We start from the raw sequence: 18,211 nt of genomic DNA, 5'->3' as shown, positions 1-18,211 counted from the left end.
AATTGAAACAAAAAAAAATCTGGTATAGCTATACTTACATCAGGCAAAATAGCCTTTAAAACAAATATTGTAATAAAAGACAAAGGAGAATTACATAATGATAAAGGAATCAATCGAAAAGGATATAGCATTTGTAAATATCTATGTGCCCAACACAGGAGCACTTAAATATATAAAGCAAATATTAACAGATTAAAAGGGAGAAATTGACAGCAATAATAGTAGGGGACTTTAATACCCCACTTACATTAATGGATAGATCACCCAGAAAGAAAATCAATACAGAAAAATTGGCCTTAAATGACACATTAGACCAGGTAGACTTTATATATATATATATATATGTATAGAACATGTCATCAGAAAGCAGTAGAATATACATTCTTCTCAAGTGCACATGGAACATTATCTGGGATAGATCACATGTTAGGCCACAAACAAGTTTCAATAAATTTAAGAAGATTAAAGTCCTATCAAGCATCTTTTTTAACCACAATGGTAGGAAACTAGAAATCAATTACAAGGAAAAAGCTGTAAAAGTCACAAATATGTGGAGACTAAACATTATGCTACTGAACAACCAATGGGTCAAGGAAGAAACCAAAGGGAGAATTAAAGAAAAAACTTGAGACAAATGAAAACAGAACTACAACATTCCAGAATCTATTGGATGCAGCAAAAATAGTTCTAAGAGGGAAGTTCTTAGTGATAGAATTCTACCTCAAGAAACAGGAAAAATCTCAAATAAATGATCTAACTTCACACCTAAAGGAACTAGAACAAAGCCCAAAGTTAGAAGGAAGGAACTAATAAAGGTGAGAGAGGAAATAAATGAGAGAGTAAATACACAACAGAAAACATCAATGAAATTAAGAGCTGATTCTTTGAAAAGATAAACAAAATTGACAAACCTTTGCTAGACTCACCAAAAGAAAAAAGATAGAGGGCTCAAGTATATAAAATCAGAATTGAAAGAGGAGAAATTACAACTGATACCACATAAGTGCAAAGTATCAGAGAGATTGCTATGAAGAACTATAGACCAACAAATTGGTCAACCTAGAAGAAATGGATAAATTCCTAGAAACATACACTTTTCCAGCACTGAATTGTGAAGATATAGAAAATCTGAATAGACCAATTACTAGTAAAAAGAACAAGTCAGTTATTAAAAAAACCTACCAGGGCTTCCCTGGTGGCGCAGTGGTTAAGAATCTGCCTGCCAATGCAGGGGACAGGGGTTTGAGCCCTGGTCCAGGAAGATCCCACATGCCGCAGAGCAACTAAGCCCATGCGCCACAAATACTGAAACTTGTGCGCCTAGAGCCCGTGCTCCACAACAAGAGAAGCCACCGCAATGAGAAGCCTGCGCATCACAACGAAGAGTAGCCCCCACTCTCCGCAACTAGAGAAAGCCTGCACACAGCAATGAAGACCCAACGCAACCAAAAATAAATGAATTAAAACAAAAACAAAAACAAACTACCAACAAAAACCCAGGACCAGACAGTTTCACTAGTGAATTCTACTAAGGATTCAAAGAAAATTTAATACAATCATCCCTCAGTATCTGCAGGGGATTGGTTCTAGAACTCTCTTTGGATACCAAAATCCACCCCAGTCATATCACTTACATAAAATGGTGTAATACATATAGCCCTCCATATTTGTGAGTTTCATATTTGCAGATTAAACCCACTGTGTATTGAAATTGACCCATGGTTGGTTGAATCTGTGAATGTGACACCTGGGAATGAGGAAGGTCAATTGTATTTATCCTTCTCAAACTTTTGCAAAAAATTGAAGAGGAGGGAACACTTCCAAACTCATTTTATGAGGTCAGCATTATCTTGCTACTAAAATCAGACAAAGATACCACAAAAAAGGGGAAATTACAGGACAATGTCCCTGATGAACATAGGTGCAAAAATCCTCAACAAAATATTTGCAAACTGAATTCAATAATACATTAAAAGAATCATACACCATGGTCAAGTGTGATTCATTCCAGGGATGCAAGGACAGTTTAACATTGCAAATTAATCAGCATGACACACCATAATTAAAAAACGAAGAATAAATATCATATGATCATCTCAATAGATGCAGAAAAAGTATTTGACAAAATTCAACCTCCATTTATGATAAAAGCTCTCAACAGCATGGGTGTAGAGGGAATGTACCTCAACACAATAAAGGCCATATATTATAAAACCATAACTAACATCATAGTTAGTGGACACCATACAGAAAAATTAACTCAAAATTGATCAAAGACTTGAATTTAAGACTTGAAACCATAAAACTCCTAGAAGAAAACATAGAAAGTAAACTCCTTCACATTGGTCTTGGCACTGAATTTTTGGATGTGACTCTAAAAGCAAAGGCAGCAAAAGCAAAAATAAACAAGTGAGACTGTATCAGACTAAAAGGCTTCTGAACAGTAAAGGAAACCATCAGAATGAAAACGCAACTTACCGAATGGGAGAAAATATTTGCAAATCATATATCAAAACATATAAAGAACTCGAGTAAAAAACCAAACAGTTCTATTAAAAAATGGCTAGAAGATCTAAATAGACATTTTTTCAAAGAAGACACACAGATGGCCATTAGGAACTTGTAAAGGTGTTCAACATCACTAATTATCAGGGAAATGCAAATCAAAACCACCTGTCAGAATGACTATTATCACAAAGATAAGAATAATAAGTGTTGGAGAGGATGTGGATAAAAGGAAATCCTCATTCATTATTGGTGGGAATGTAAATTGGTACAGCCACTATGGAAAATGGTATGGAGATTTCTGAAAAAAATTAAAAATAGAACTACCATATGACCCAGCTATCTCACTTTTGGATATTTATCTCAAGGATATGAAAACACTAACTTGAATAGATATACGCACCACCAGCATTATTTACAATAGCCAAGATATGAAAACAACCTAAATGCCCATCGATGGATGAATGGATAAAGAAGATATGGTGCGTATGCGCGAGCACACACACACACCCACCAATGGCATACTACTCAGCCATATGAAAGAAAGGAATCTTGTCATTTGTGACAACAAGGATGGACCTTGAAGATATTATACTAAGTGAATAAGTCAGACAGAGAAAGACAAATACTGTTTAATTTCACTTATATGAGGAATAAAACAGATGAAGAAACAAAACAAGACAAAATTAAACTCATAGATACAGATGCAGAGAACAGATTGATGGTTACTAGAAAAAAAAAGGGTCTTGGGGGGTGGATAAAATGTGTGAATGAGGTCAGCTGTATGGTGATGGATGGTAACTAGACATTGTGGTGATCATTTGTAGTGTATACAGATATCAAATTATTATATTGTACAACTGAAACTAATATAATGTAATAGATTAATTTTACCTCAACTTAAGAAAAGGGAAAGAAACTGGCATTGCATAATAGAGAGGTAAATGGTAAAAGTCATGTTAATTACCATTTAAAATTTTAATTTTCTTTGCTTAGAATGACAATAGCAAATAATAGCAAAGAGCAAACAAATAGACAACTCAAGAGACTGTGGAAATAAAGCAATAGCTTTACATTGGTAGTATCTTTAATAGCACCTTTTCCCCCTACTTTTTGAACAAGGGCCCCCACGTTTTTGTTTTCCACTAGTCTCTGAAAATTATATAACCGACGCTGCCTAGCAACATATCTTATGAGTACATTGAGTTGGAGATTGAAGAAAGCTCAAAAGCTGAATCTTAAGGGTCTATCAGAAGTAGCTGGGAAAAGTGAGTTGAGGGAAATGGAGGAAGACATTACAGGCAGAGGGAATAGCATGTACTAAGTCCTACAGTCTAAAGAGAACATGAATCCTACAGAAAACTAGAAACCATTTAGTTTATCTGAAGCTTGAGTTGAGCAGTAGGGTTGAGGGATCTGGCAAAAGATGAATCTGAGCAATACAAGACAGGTCAGATCATGAAGGTGCTGATACATACTTTTCAGGTGATGGGAAGCCAATGGAGGGTTTTAAACCAGAGTGTTACAAGAGAAGATGCATTGTAGAAACATCTTTAGTACCAGATTTGATTTTATGGGTCTTATGCACAGAGCTCTGCTGTTGCCCTATGAGTCCTACATTGTCTGAGCTCCTGGTCATTGATTTCTCCTTTCACCCAAATGTTACGGTCCTAGTTGTCAAGCAGAGTACCATGCACTTGTTATTAGCTGTGCACTGGTTAGCAATCCCAGAAGAGAACTCTAAACAATTCTACCCATTGTATTTTGGTTTCAGATTTATCAAGGAAAACAATATTCAGTCAAGCATTGGGTGGAAAAGCAGTTTCCTTACATAGAAAAGAGACAGAGCAAGATCTGCCTCAATCATGGGCATTGGTCTCTCCCAGCAGCCAATGCAGGGAAATTTGCCTACATGCACCCCTCCTGTGCCACAGTGCCACAGTGGAAGGAAACCTACCCCTCCTCATGGAGGACAGATATAACAGTGGGGTTGGCCAGGTGTCATGTGACGTACACACTTTAAGTAGAGACAAGACTACTCATTATGCCTGAAACTGGGAAAGATATTCCCACACAAGGTAATAAACACAGCACAGGGCTGTGTGGGTTCTTTAACGATTGGTAAGGCCCAAGGCGCATTCTTAGGTGGTTGAGTGGGAGTTGAAAAGCTACTGGGATGAGACTGCCTTTACCAAAACTATTTATCCTTCAAAGTGCAGTTCAAATGCCATCTCCTCCTTGACTCTTCCCAGATCATTCTACAAAGTATAAAGGATATTCACTGGAGAAAGGATAGTCTGTCCAACAAATGGTAATGGAATTATTGGATATGCAAAGTAAATAATCTTTGATCCATATCTTGCACCATATATAAAATTAAATGAAATGGATCTGAAATATGAAATCTAAAACCACAAATTCTAAAAGAAGACATAGGAGAAAGTCTTCGTGATCTTGAGTTAGGCAAAGATGTCATAGATATGACACAGAAAGCATGATCCAAGAAACAATTGGTAAATTAGACTTTACTAAAATTAAACATTTTTATTCTTCAAAATCCATTGTTAAGAGAATGAAAAGACAAGCCATAGACTGGGAGAAATGTTTGCAAAGTATATATCTGATAAAGGACTTGAATTCAAATATATAAAGACATAAAAATTAAATAGCAAGAAAACAAACAACCCAACTTTTAAAAAAATGAGCAAAAGACTTGAATATGCAGTTCAACAAGGAAGATAGATTGATATCAAATAAACACATGGGAAGATGCTCAACATAATTAAAATTGTAATTTCAGTTATATTTATTAATATTTTTATTGAAGTATAGTTGATTTACAATGTGTTAGAGTGATTCAGTTATACATATACATACATTCTTTTTTTATATTCTTTTCCATTATGGTTTATCATAAGATATTGAATATAGTTCTCTGTGTATAATTTCAACTACAAAATTGAAAATAAAATCTCAGTTAGACACCAGAACTCTCATATACTGCTGGTGGGAATGTAAAATTCTACTACTACTTTGGAAGACAATTTGGCAGTCTCTTAACATGTTAATCATACAGTTAAACAGTTAAAATATGATCCAGTTAATCCACTGCAGGATTTACTGAAGAGAAAAGACTGCATATGACCCCACAAAGACTGGTACATATCTTTTCATATTTATTTGTAATAGCCAAAAGCTATAAACAATTCAAATGTTCATCACCAGGTGAATGGATAAACAACTTTGGTATATCCATACAGTGGATTACTACTCATCAACAAAAAGGGAATGAACCACTGATACATGAGACAACATGGATGAAGCTCAAAATAATTATGCTGAGTGAAAGAAATTAGAAACTAAAAAGAGTACATAATGATTCCATTTATATAAACCTGTAGAAAATGTAAGCAAATTTACAGCGACAGAAAGCAGATGGTGGTTGCCCACAGACAGGGAGAAGGGAGGTGGAGAAGAGATTATGGGGAGTTACCCCAGGGAGAGATTACAAAGAAGCGTGAGAAAATTTGGGGCGTGTAAAAAATACATTCATTATCTCGATTGTGTTGATAGATTCACAATTGTGTGTGTATATGTCAAACTTTTCAAATTGTACATTTTAAACATATGCAAGTTATTCTACATCAATTACATATCAATAAAGATTTAAAAAATCATTCTGGACAGTTTTCCTGTCCAATAACTTCATAATACACCACTCTTTGCTCTACCTATTATGCCCTTTCAGCCTATTTATAGTTTTTCTTAAACCACTAGAAAATTATGCTGTAATTAACATACTTGTTCATATATATTTATTATTTAAATAGATATATTTATATTATTATTTATTATATATTCTTATTTTGTATAAATATTACATATTTAGATATGTTACATTAGAAAAAATGACATAGGTCAGAGAATGTGTATTTTTACTTTTTATGTATTTTATGTGTTTTTTACTTTTAATACCTATTAGCAGAAAAGTTTCCAAAATGTTTTATAGCAATTCACATTCCCACCAAAATGAGAGTGCCACAAATAAACTTATTTACAAAAAGGAAATAGACTCACAGATGTAGAAAACAAACTTATGTTTACCAAGGGGGAAAGCGGGTGGGGAGGGACAAATTGGGAGATTGGGATTGACATATACATACTACTATATATAAAATAAATAACTAATAAGAACCTACTGTATAGTACAGGGAACTCTACTCAGTACTCTGTAATGACCTGTATGGGAAAAGAATCTAAAAAAGAATGGATATATGTATATGTATAACTGATTCACTTTGCTGTACACCTGAAACTAACACAGGATTGTGAATGAGCTATACTCCAATAAAAATTAATTTTAAAAAAGCACTTAATTTAATCACTCTTAATTATTTTGCCAATTGGTAACATTAAAAATGTTATCTCATTTTATGTTAAGATGGTATTTCTCTGTAATTTAGAGAGGTTGAGCATCTTTTCACACATTTATTGGCCTTTTACCCCCCTACTTTGCTGATTGTTCATATCCCTTTCATAAAGCAGCAGTGCTCTGTACATGGGGTCTTAATAAATACCGGTTAATGAATAAAAATGTTCTCAAAAATTAGAACTTTCTTTATCAACTGATAGGAGCTGTTTGTATACTGGGGGTGTTGCACATTTTTCCACTAACTGTATTGTTTTCAGTTTCTTATTTGTCTCTTGACATTGTTTATGCCATACATTTAAGGCCACAAGAGATCTCTTGGTACATGATAAGTATAAAGCTGATAAAACTGTAAAACGCTCCATAACTTGACATGTCTAACAACCATGTTGCTGCCCCATCTCCTCTCACACACAGCATGTCTAGTATATGTCCCCAGGTTAGATGAATGACTCTAGAACAAAGCCTTCCATGTCACCTGTGGGCCTTATTTTACTAAATCAGAAAGCAAGGCACAGGCAGAAGAACAGCCTTTTCAGCCTTACAGACTGGAAATAGGAGTGAGGGTGACTGTTAGCCAAAATGAGGGGAGAGCAGATTTTTCAGGATATTTAAAATGAGTAGTTAAGGAACATAAATGTAATAATAATAATAATAAATATATCCTAAAAATAAGTTTGGTTTATCTGTATAATGGAGTAGTTGATTTTTTTTTTACTAATTTAATCTCATTTATATGATGTTCCATTCTCAAAAGAACTTAAAAAAAGATGGTAAACTCAAATACTGATGTTTAAAATTGCTACTAACTGAATTGTCTTCAGAATCCTGAATCACTTTGAGTTGAGATTTATAAAGCAGCAGTGCTGTGCACATAGGCCCTCACTAAATACTGGCTGAAGGAATAAATAAAAGTATCTCAAAAAATTAGAAGTTTAGAAATGGTTGGAAACTTTATGCAATCTGATCCCCTCACTTTTCAAATGAAGAACTTGAGGTCAAGAAGAGTAGGTGACTTGCTGATGTCAGCCAATGGGTCTGGGACAGGGTCAGGACAGAGAGAGACTCTGTTTTAGGAGTCCCTGCCCAGCACCCTTAGTTAATTCAAGACTTAATAAAACTTACCCACTCCTGGGCATATATCCAGAGAAAATCATAATTCGAAAAGACACATGCACCCAGATGTTCATTGCAGCACTATTTGCAATAGCCAGCACATGGAAGAAACCTAAGTGTCCATTGACAGATAAATGGATAAAGAAAATGTGATACATGTATAAAATGGAATATTACTCAGCCATAAAAAAGAACAAAATAATGCCATTTGCAGCAACATGAGATTATCATACTAGGTGAAGTAAGTCAGAAAGAGACAAATATCATATGATATCGCTTATATGTTGAATCTAAAACAAATGAACTTATTTACAAAGTAGAAATAGAGTCACATGTAGAAGACAAACGTATGGTTACCGGGGAGAAAGCGGAGGGATAAATTGGGAGATTGGGATTGACATATACACACTACTATATATAAAATAGATAACTAATAAGGACCTACTGTATAGCACAGGGAACACTACTCAATACTCTGTAATGGCCTATATGGGAAAAGAATCTGAAAAAGAGTGGATATATGTCTATGTATAACAAATTCACTTTGCTGTACACCTGAAACTAACACAACATTGTAAATCAACTATACTCCAATAAAAAAAAAAGTTTAAAAAAACCCCAAAATTTACCCACTTGACTCTAACCAAGCATTGGACAAATGGTAGAGAGAAGCTTGGTTTTGCTGTGTGTTTAATGGGAAGAACATACCATTGCTTCTGTGATTGATTCTTTGATAATAAGAGTGTGCTCTTACTTGTTCCCAGCATCTCAACTCAGCAAAAGAGGAAAGCTGAGCTGAGGGAGGCTAAGAGACTGGTCCAGTCACTTGCCAATAAAGTTTTTAACCATCTTATAAAATATATGTGTTCTCCCTTTGCTGGCCCCACTTCCGGCACATTTTGGATGCCTTATCCAGCTTTCCAGCTTCATGAGCAAAGCAATCATGGGCTTCCTTGGCCCCATGGCCCTACTCAGAACTCCCCAGAAACTTAGAATCTCATGTGAAAAGAGGCAGCTGTAAGCACGTTCTACTTTAATTCTTTAAAAATAAACAATTTAAGTCGCTTCCATTTTATTTTATTTTATTTTATTTTAGTAATACATTTGCATGATTCAAAGACATTCAAAAGTAAATAAGAGAAAGTATACAGGGAAAATTTTTCCTTCTGTCTTTATCTCTTTGCCAGCCAGTTCTCCTTGTAGGCAGATTAGGTTTCTTATACATTCTTCCAGAGTTATTTTGTACATATACAAGTGCATGTGTGTGTGTGTGTACATATATGTATACTTATGTTTATTCATATTTTCTTCAAAAATGATTGCATTCTTTTTTTTATAAATTTATTTATTTATTTTTGGCTGCATTGGGTCTTCGTTGCTGCGTGCGGACTTTAATTGCCGTGAGCAGGGGCTACTCTTTGTTGCAGTGGGCAGGCTTCTCATTGCGGTGGCTTCGCTCATTGTGGAGCACAGGCTCTAGAATTGCAGGCTTCAGTAGTTGTGGCACGCTGTCTCAGTAGTTGTGGCTCACAGGCTCTAGAGCACAGGCTCAGTAGTTGTGGCGCATGGGCTTAGTTGTTTTGTGGCATGTGGGATCGTCCTGGACCAGGGCTTGAACCTATGGCCCCTGCATTGGCAGGTGGATTCTTAACCACTGTGCCACTAGGGAAGTCCCCAAAATGATTGCACTCTATACATGCTCTTCTGTACTTCGAGTGTTTCATTTTATAGTATAGCTTGGAACTCTTTCCTTATAAGTCTGTAAAGTAGTTCCTTATTCTTTTCATGGCTGCAGAGTATTCCATTTTGTGGATATATTATAATTTGTTTAACCAGTCTCCTACTAATGAACACTTAGATATTCTTTTCAACATGTTATTACAAAAAGGTTGAAATAAATAACTCTCTACATTGGTTGCTTCATTCATATGTGAAAACCATTTCAATTGGATAAATTCCTAAAAGTAGAATTGCTAGGTGATGGCATAAAGTGCACTTATTTTGATAGATATTGCCAAATTCCCCTACATATAAGTGTTAGTTAACTGATCACTATACAGAACGTGCTTATTTTCTTATGATCCTGTGAATCTCAATATATGTGCTTCATTGTTTTTGGTTTAGAAAGAGAATTTTTATCAACTAAAGGAAGAGTAAACTAAGAGTAATACCAGTAGCAAATATTTCCATGACATCAGTATGTGCCAGGAATTGTTCTAAGAGCTTTACATTGATCAATGGGTGAATATTTCATCTACTTCCTCCTTCATTCCCCCAAACAAGAATTCTCCACATTCAGCTCAAAATATTTTCTAGTAATTATATAATAAAACTTAAAAATTGAGGAGGGTTTTTCTTTCAACTTTTTAATCTTCAAATCTTTTCTCATGGAATTGTTTGAAAGAATATAGGTTTCTTCCTTATTTACAGCCTACTTTCTACTTCCTTTTGGCCATCTTGCCACTTTTCTTCCTCCTAACCTTCCTCTGAGATGCAGACTTCTCCAAATACCACTACAGCACATCACTGTGTGGAGGAGAAGCTACTAATAGAATTTCATGAGTAGCTTCTTTTTATTTCCATGTAAAGCATGTAATTGACTTGCTCCTATCATAGAGTTGGGCAGCTACTGATTTCTATGTCCTCTTTAGTTTATCCAGAATTTCTTTTTTACTCACCAAGAATGAGTCATTTTCCTAGATCTTAATTTTTATTTTCTTTTATTACCAGCACACTCAGTTGACTGTCTTTTTTGAGCTTGTTTTCTCAATGAAACACAGCTCTAATCTCTCAGTGGTTTACTCCCAGGAACAAGCAGCAGTGAACAAGAATAGGCAGCACTTCACAGAGCTGTTCATTTGCCAGACTCTGTTCTAAGTACTATGCCCACTCTTCTTGGGGTACAAATCATATGTGCCTTCTCACATCCCTCAACCACATCTTTCTCTTTCAACATGAAGCTTGCGCCAGGCATCTCTCCATTCTGAGACCTGACTGAGACATAGGGTGTGGCTTCCAGGGTGTCTGCCAAGGGACCAGACAAGCTATTAGTAGAATAATAGAGTTGGCTCTCTGCAGAGTGAACCAGTGTCATTCAGGTGGCAGAAAGGAGCCAGAAAGGTGAACCCCCTCCATGATCTCATTTGTGAACTGCTGTGAGGTCCACATAGCCCAGCTCTTTTTTTTTACAGCCCTTCCACAGAAATCCCTTTAAAGTCCCCTGTGTTCAGTGAACACCTGCTGAGCCATGTGCTGTGTCTCCTTAGCTGTTTGTAGAGGATCAAATATGGTAGGAGTCATGCTGCATTGCATCTAATCTTCTCTTGTTTCATTTTCCTTTTACCCTCGCTGTGGCCACCCTAGGCTTGCAACACCCACATGAACTATCCTCACCATAATGTTTGCCTCTGGATCTTCTTTCCAGAGGACCCCAGCTCAGATCTATACATCAACTAATTTAGTCCTCAAAAGAACTTTACTAGGTAGCTATTATTCTTCCCCATTTCAAAGATGATGAAACTGAGACACAGGGGCTTCAATGACTTACCCAAGGTCATGAAGTTACTTTGTGCCAGCACTGGATTTCAATACAGTCTGCCTCCAGAATCTATGCTCTTAACCACTGCTCTCAGCTGCCTTCCAGTATAAAACCTCTTGGAGCTGAGATGTGGAGCAAACACTAGGCTCGCTCAGTAGCTAAGTGACTTGTCCCCGAGTAACTTCTTTTCATCGTAAGATTCAAATTTCAACCTCAGCAAAATGATAATTTGTTATACATCATGGACTTTTGGAGGTTGTTTGGGAAATGTAGGAGCTGACTGTCGAAACTGAATTCCAAGGGATTGTTCTAACTGTGGAAAGCTTTTACTTTTCTGAAAAGTGTATGTTGGCACATACACACACAACCCGTATGATAATCATGTTTTCTGGTCTAAGCATTAGGATGTATGGCCTGACGTATGTGGCACCTCAATTCCTCTTCATGCTGGATGAAAAGTAACCCAGAATATCTGAGACACATGGTTATAGCACATATACATTATATTGTTAAAGCTAGTGGACATGGGGGGAAAAGGTCTGGAAGAATTATTTTATAGAACTTCTGTTAGGATAAAGTTACCCTCCCTTCCACATTTGACCTTCAACTCCCAGGAAACCTGGGCTTAACTCCTTTGATTTACTCTCATAATAAGGTGATCGATTAATGTGAAAGGCTGACTTTATGAGGCCTGTCCTCAAATGCTGATGGAGATTGCTGTAGTAAGAGAGTTATAAGGCCACTACTCTAAAAAAGGTCATTGGAAGAGAATCAGAGACAGCATAAATGATGGTTTACACATCGGAAGCCTCTCTGTAGAACCGACAGAGAATGCTGAACATCATACCTTTTGGGGTTTGGTGCAGATAGTTTGTAGTAAATATAGTTTGAATTGTTGCTGTGTAGATTCTTTCACTGTCAAAAATTATGCTCTTTGAGGCCAATCTCTGAGGGCCTGTCCTGTGATTAAATGAGAAGACGCTAGAGAAGCCTCAAATGTTACTGAGTGAAATGCACTGGACTGTAATTAGGGCCTGTCAGAGCTGTGTCATGACCCTAAATGACCGGTTCCTGGTGTCAAAGTTCAAACTGACAGTTCTTGTTCCAGAACCAGATATTTTAAACAAAAGAGAGCAACGTTGAAGTGGAGCCCAGTTAGAGATGATCTTGACTCCATAGTTTGGCATTCACCAACCACTGAGAGAAGCAGAAAGGCTCCGATGTATTTCTGGGTTTGTTGGGCACGAGAGCAACTTGTTTGTTGTTGGGTCCCCAGGCATAACATTATGTGGGTATGTGTGTGACTCGCTGGCCATCTGAGAACAGGTGTTGGCTTTCTAAAGCTGGTGGTTCTCCCCAACATCCAAATTCCTCCCAGGCTCTGTGGGCTTGCCAGGGCTATTATTTGTCATTTGTTCAGTTTTCATCTTTTTGAGATAATATGGCAATGCATAAGACCACAGCTGTGCCTCTTCTCAAATCCTTTCCTATTTGGACTTGGTTTTTGTCTGATGAGGAGAAATTTACCATAAAACATGATGTCTTCTGGGTATGGCTGGGAGAGCCAAATAAGATGGCAACGTCACCTGGCTTTTAAAGAGGCTTAAATACTGAAAGGCCAGTTTGCAAGCGTCACATATTTTGTCACTGACACCAAGCTGGGAAAGAAGCTAAAATATTTTGATCACTGGGTATGGGCCTTTGTGGCAGATGGTCTCTTCAGCAGTGTTCCATTTGGGGGGTCAGTTGGGGAGAGAGGAGGATATCCAAATAGAATATATAAAGTCAAAGAGATACAAACTTGGCCTCATTTTACAAGGTTTTATGCCAAACCTTGGAACACCCCTGTGTCTCCAGTCCAACTAGTAGAGGTTCCCTGTCTGAGCAGTGTGACAGGGATGACAGTTCATTTAAACAGTCTGCTGGGACGATTTGCTGTGGAGGAAACCCAGGAGCCAGGGAGCTTGAACAAGATGAGAAAATGTGTATGCCCATACCATCGGGCCTGAAGGGGTGGGCTTGCAGTTATGCCAGCATAAACCATTAGTAGGAAGAATGTTGTCAGAGGCATGTGTCTATGGAAAAGGCTTTGAGAAATGCAGCCAAGAAAAGAGCTGAATCATCTGACTTCACCTTAGGTGACTTTGCATAGGACTGAAATCCCCAGCGCAGCTTCCTGTCCTGGGACCTGGATACTGCTGGCTGACCAGCTGGCTGGCAGGGGTCCAGAGACTGAGCTGCCCAGAAGGTTCGGCCCCACCCCACTCTCACCAAACAACCATTATGATAATGCAAATGCACTCAGAAAAAGCATGGGGCACTACAATCTACCAAGCAGAACTGGGGCTCTTTGAGGTCATAGGACTCTGCCAATTCCAGCTCACTCAGTTTTCCGTCTTGACATTATTTATTTATTTGCCTGGAAACTGCAGCTTTTTTGTGAAAACTCTTAGGCAGAGGCAAGAAAATCATTTGGGGGAAAATCATTTTTCCCAAGGGCCCAGTGGGTACAGAAGTTGAAAGAGGGAGGGCCAGAGAATGATATCAGTGTCAATCATAATGGCTCACCATTGCCCACTGGGCCTCCGGGTTGAAGATATCTTTCCTGGTTGGCTTTAGTCTTTGGTGGACTTGAACTTGGACTAACCTTTGTTGTCTCGGACAGCAGAGGCCATTTTGTGGACCCTCACAAGGTGAGCTGGTGAGCCATAACACACCAGCGCCCACCTGATGACCAACTCAGACAATTGTTAGCTCCAGGGATAACATTTATGAGCAATAGCTGCGTGCCAGGACATGTTCCACTCTTAGGGGAAGAGAGGAGAGGAAACTAGTCCCCAGGGAGTACATTGCTTGTAACTTACATAAATCATGATTTGCTTCTTTTGTTCTTGACATAAAAAGACTGAAGCTCCAAGGTAATTATTCAGAGCCAGTATTTTAGGACACCTGGTTTGCAGTACCATCCCCCTTAACTATACAGAAGAAGTGACAGCAAGAGAAGACGAGTCAGAAGATGAGTTTTCTTTCTTTGGTACACACATAAATAAATGATAACATAGAGTACATTACAGTTTAGTGTGCCTTCACTAATAAGTAAACTAATGTTTACTAAACATTACATTAAAGTGCTTCACTTTCACTTGTAGATTTTATCTTGGCAACAACAAGCATGGATGCCTCTATTTTACAGATATGGAAAATGAGTTTAAAAAGGTTAAGTGATTTACTCAAAGCAAGACAGCTCATTAATAGAGAGCTGGGACAAAAAGGCACACAGTATTTCTGAAACAAAGCTTGGCATTCCTATTCCTTTTCCACAGCTGCTTTCACTTTTGGAGAGAACGTGCAAAGTGAGTACACCACTGTGAAACCTGTAGATTTTTAACTGGGGAACTTTTAAAATGGAAATAGCCTAGTATAAAATGAGGCTAATTTTCCCTCTTTGCAGAGAGAGATTAGCTCGGGAAAAGCTGTAGCAGCAGCCAGGATGAGTCCTATCTGAACAAGAGACATCCTTTCTTTCTTTTTTTTTTTTTTTTTAACTTTGCATTACATTTAATAAAAGTTTAGGGAGATCTTTGTGCTATATTAGTGAACTTACTTGTGGAAATTTAGCCATGTGCGTTGTGTTGGAGAGGCACCAAGAGTTCAAGAATACTTACAATTTGAGGACACAATTGCCTTACATGTAGGCATGGTGGCAGCCATTTCATTACAGTGAGAAACAGAAACTGTACTTTTATAGAGCTGTATGCCTTCCCCTCTCTTTTGTTTTTATTACACTTAAATATGTTACATACTTAACAACATATTATTGTAATTATTACTTCTGAGACATCCTTTCTGGCCCTCCCTCCCTGCCTCCCCCCACAGCCTTCTGTAGCAGAGAGGCGACTGGAGGAAAGGGTATTTTTGCATTATCTCTGGCACGTGTTGCCAATCAACTTTCAACCCTTGCTGCAGTTGGACAGTTTAGGTCCTGGGTAGGAGGTAAGACAGGAACTTTGAGTTTCTGTGTCTTTCCTGAAGCTTCCAACAGAAGCTGCTAGAAAACTGAAAAGGGGGGTGTAAGATGTTCAATTCTCTTCTATTTTTACTTTCAACTGTTTATATAACTTCAGACCTACAGAGAAGTTACCCAAACAATATACAGAATTCCAATATATATTTCACCCAGTTGTTAACATTTTATTTTCCTTCTCTTTCTTTTTTTCTATACACATACAGATGGATGTATCTATCTATATCTATCTATTACAATGCATAATTTTTCTGAAGTTTATGAGAGTTGCTGATATAGTACCTTTTATCTCTGGATACTTTACTGTGTGCTTCCTAAAAATCAGGACATTTTCTTACATAACAATAATGTAAATATCAAACTTAGGAATTTAACCTGGACACAATAATATTACCTATAGACCTTATTAGCTGTTGCTAGTTGTCCCAATATTGTCATTTGTAACATAAGAAACTACTAAATCATGCTTTGCCTTCAAGAGCCATGTCTTTTTAGTTGTCCTTGATCTGGACATTTCTCAGTCTTTCTTTTAGCCTTGATATTTTTGACGAGGACAAGTCAGTTATTCTGTAGACTGTCTCTCAGTTTGGGTTTGTCTGATGATTCATTCTGGTTGCATTCTAGAAGTGAAGAAAAATGTCAATAATAAAAGTGTAAATGAATAAATATCCCAGATTGAAAGGTTGTTTCTTTTCTCTTTTTTCCCTATTTTACTGTTTTCCATCACTTAGTGTCAATTTTCTTTAGACTAAGAACTCTATATATAAATGCTAATTTTTAAACTAATATATCCTGCTTTATCACTCAAATTTTAAAATTTTCTCACCACTTTTAAAATTTTCTCACCACTCTCTCCTTTTTTGAAGTGTAACGTGTTTGCTCCTTTGTCTTCTTTTCATTAGTTTCTTGCGTATTTCCCAGAATATTTTGTGTGTCCAATATCCCTAGATGTGTAAACTATACTCCTTTCCTTATGGACTTCCCTAAGTCCCTTTTGTACCACTCTTAAAACACTCTTCTGTTTCTAGTGATTGTTTCTCATTTGGTTAGTGAGGTGACACTAAGGGCATGAATCCATGTGGTATTTAGCGAAGTGTGTAAGCCTTGTGACATCTCTTGGAAGCGAGCTCTGAGAGTCTAGAGTCATTAGCAGGGCCGGGGCGGGGCGGGCTGGCCAGAAAGTGCAGTGTGGAACAAGTAGGTTGCATTCATTTGAAAGTGAAGCACTTTCTGCTTCTTTTTAATGCTGGTCTTTTTAATGCTGCCAGAGAAGGTGGCTGGCAGAGGAACTGAGAGCAGCTTCCTGGGAGCTTTCCATGTCCCCTTCCTCTACCAACTCATCATACACACCCCATCACACACAGCAGAGTAAATACAAAGGAAGAAGAGGAATTATCAAGAGTATGTTCTGAAATTACTGCAGAAAGAGAAGCTCCAGTCTGGAGGGTAGGAGAAAATAGAATGCAAATACATCCATTCTGATCTTACTGTTTTATCATGGGATGCCAGTTAGGGACAGTGACAAAAGAGAGTGAGGTTGTGGAAGTTACAGTTTGCTGTAGAGAGAAAAGGGTAGGAACTGTAGAAAAAGTACAGTAGTTTAAAATGAAGTGTGTATTTCCTATGCCCCCACAGACTTGGAAATGCTTACAAGTGGTGTCATGCAGAGTGATTGTGTGGGTTGTCTCTGACTCATGCCCACCCTCCTGCATACTTACTCTTGGAGATGATATATCAGAAGGCCGGTCAACATGACATAGGTTGATTAACGGGATGTTATCTAAAGGTTATTAGAACTATTGCTGTAGAGCCAAATTTTACTCCTTCCTTTCTACTGTTAATTCAAAATTTAGGATCTATGATTTGGAAGGAAACAGAAAGTGAGTGATGGAGGTCCTGTGAAAATACAGATTCCCTTATTTTATGTTCCTGAGTTCTTCATACTAGATGTGTTTGTCTGCACATAAGACAGAGAGCAATGATGTAACTCAATGATGTTGAAGGATTCAACTTCTAAAGGTCACAGACATAGAACTAAATTTTGGTTATAAAAAGAAGAAACTAAAAACATTTTTACATGAATAAAAAATGTTATTTGCACACTTACTCTGTAATAACCTCTTTCTCTTTTTATTCTTGACCTTCCATACGTTTATACTGGTCTTTATCTGTTTTAGTGCAGCGTCATATGAACTTTCAAAGTTTTAATGTTTTCACATACTTCAGAATTCAATTCAATTCACACTGACTTAGCCTCTAGTATGCCTAAAACACTGGGCCAGGTGTGGTGAAGCACACGATAAAAACCAAAACATGGTCTCAGCTCTAACAGCATCCTCTTGCAGTATAGGGAGAGCAAGCTAGAGATCTTGGAAATGAGCAAACATAACAAAGTAAGAAAACTCAGGGGAAGTCAGCTTGGCTTCCTCACGTTCAGAGGCAAAGTCCCGGTAGAAAATGCTCCCAGCTCCTTCCAAGTCCCTCTTAGCCTGGAACACTCTACACTCACAGCTTGTCTTTCTGTCTGCAAAAAAGAAGGAGAAGAGAGGTGAGGAGGTTTTATTGATGAAACAGGAAATGGGGGTCAAATCATCCAAGT

This window comes from Leucopleurus acutus (genome assembly GCF_964270905.1).
Source record: "Leucopleurus acutus genome assembly, chromosome: 4".
NCBI lineage: Eukaryota > Metazoa > Chordata > Mammalia > Artiodactyla > Delphinidae > Leucopleurus > Leucopleurus acutus.
The sequence above is the reverse complement of the archived record's forward strand: the minus strand, read 5'-3'. Positions refer to the sequence as shown.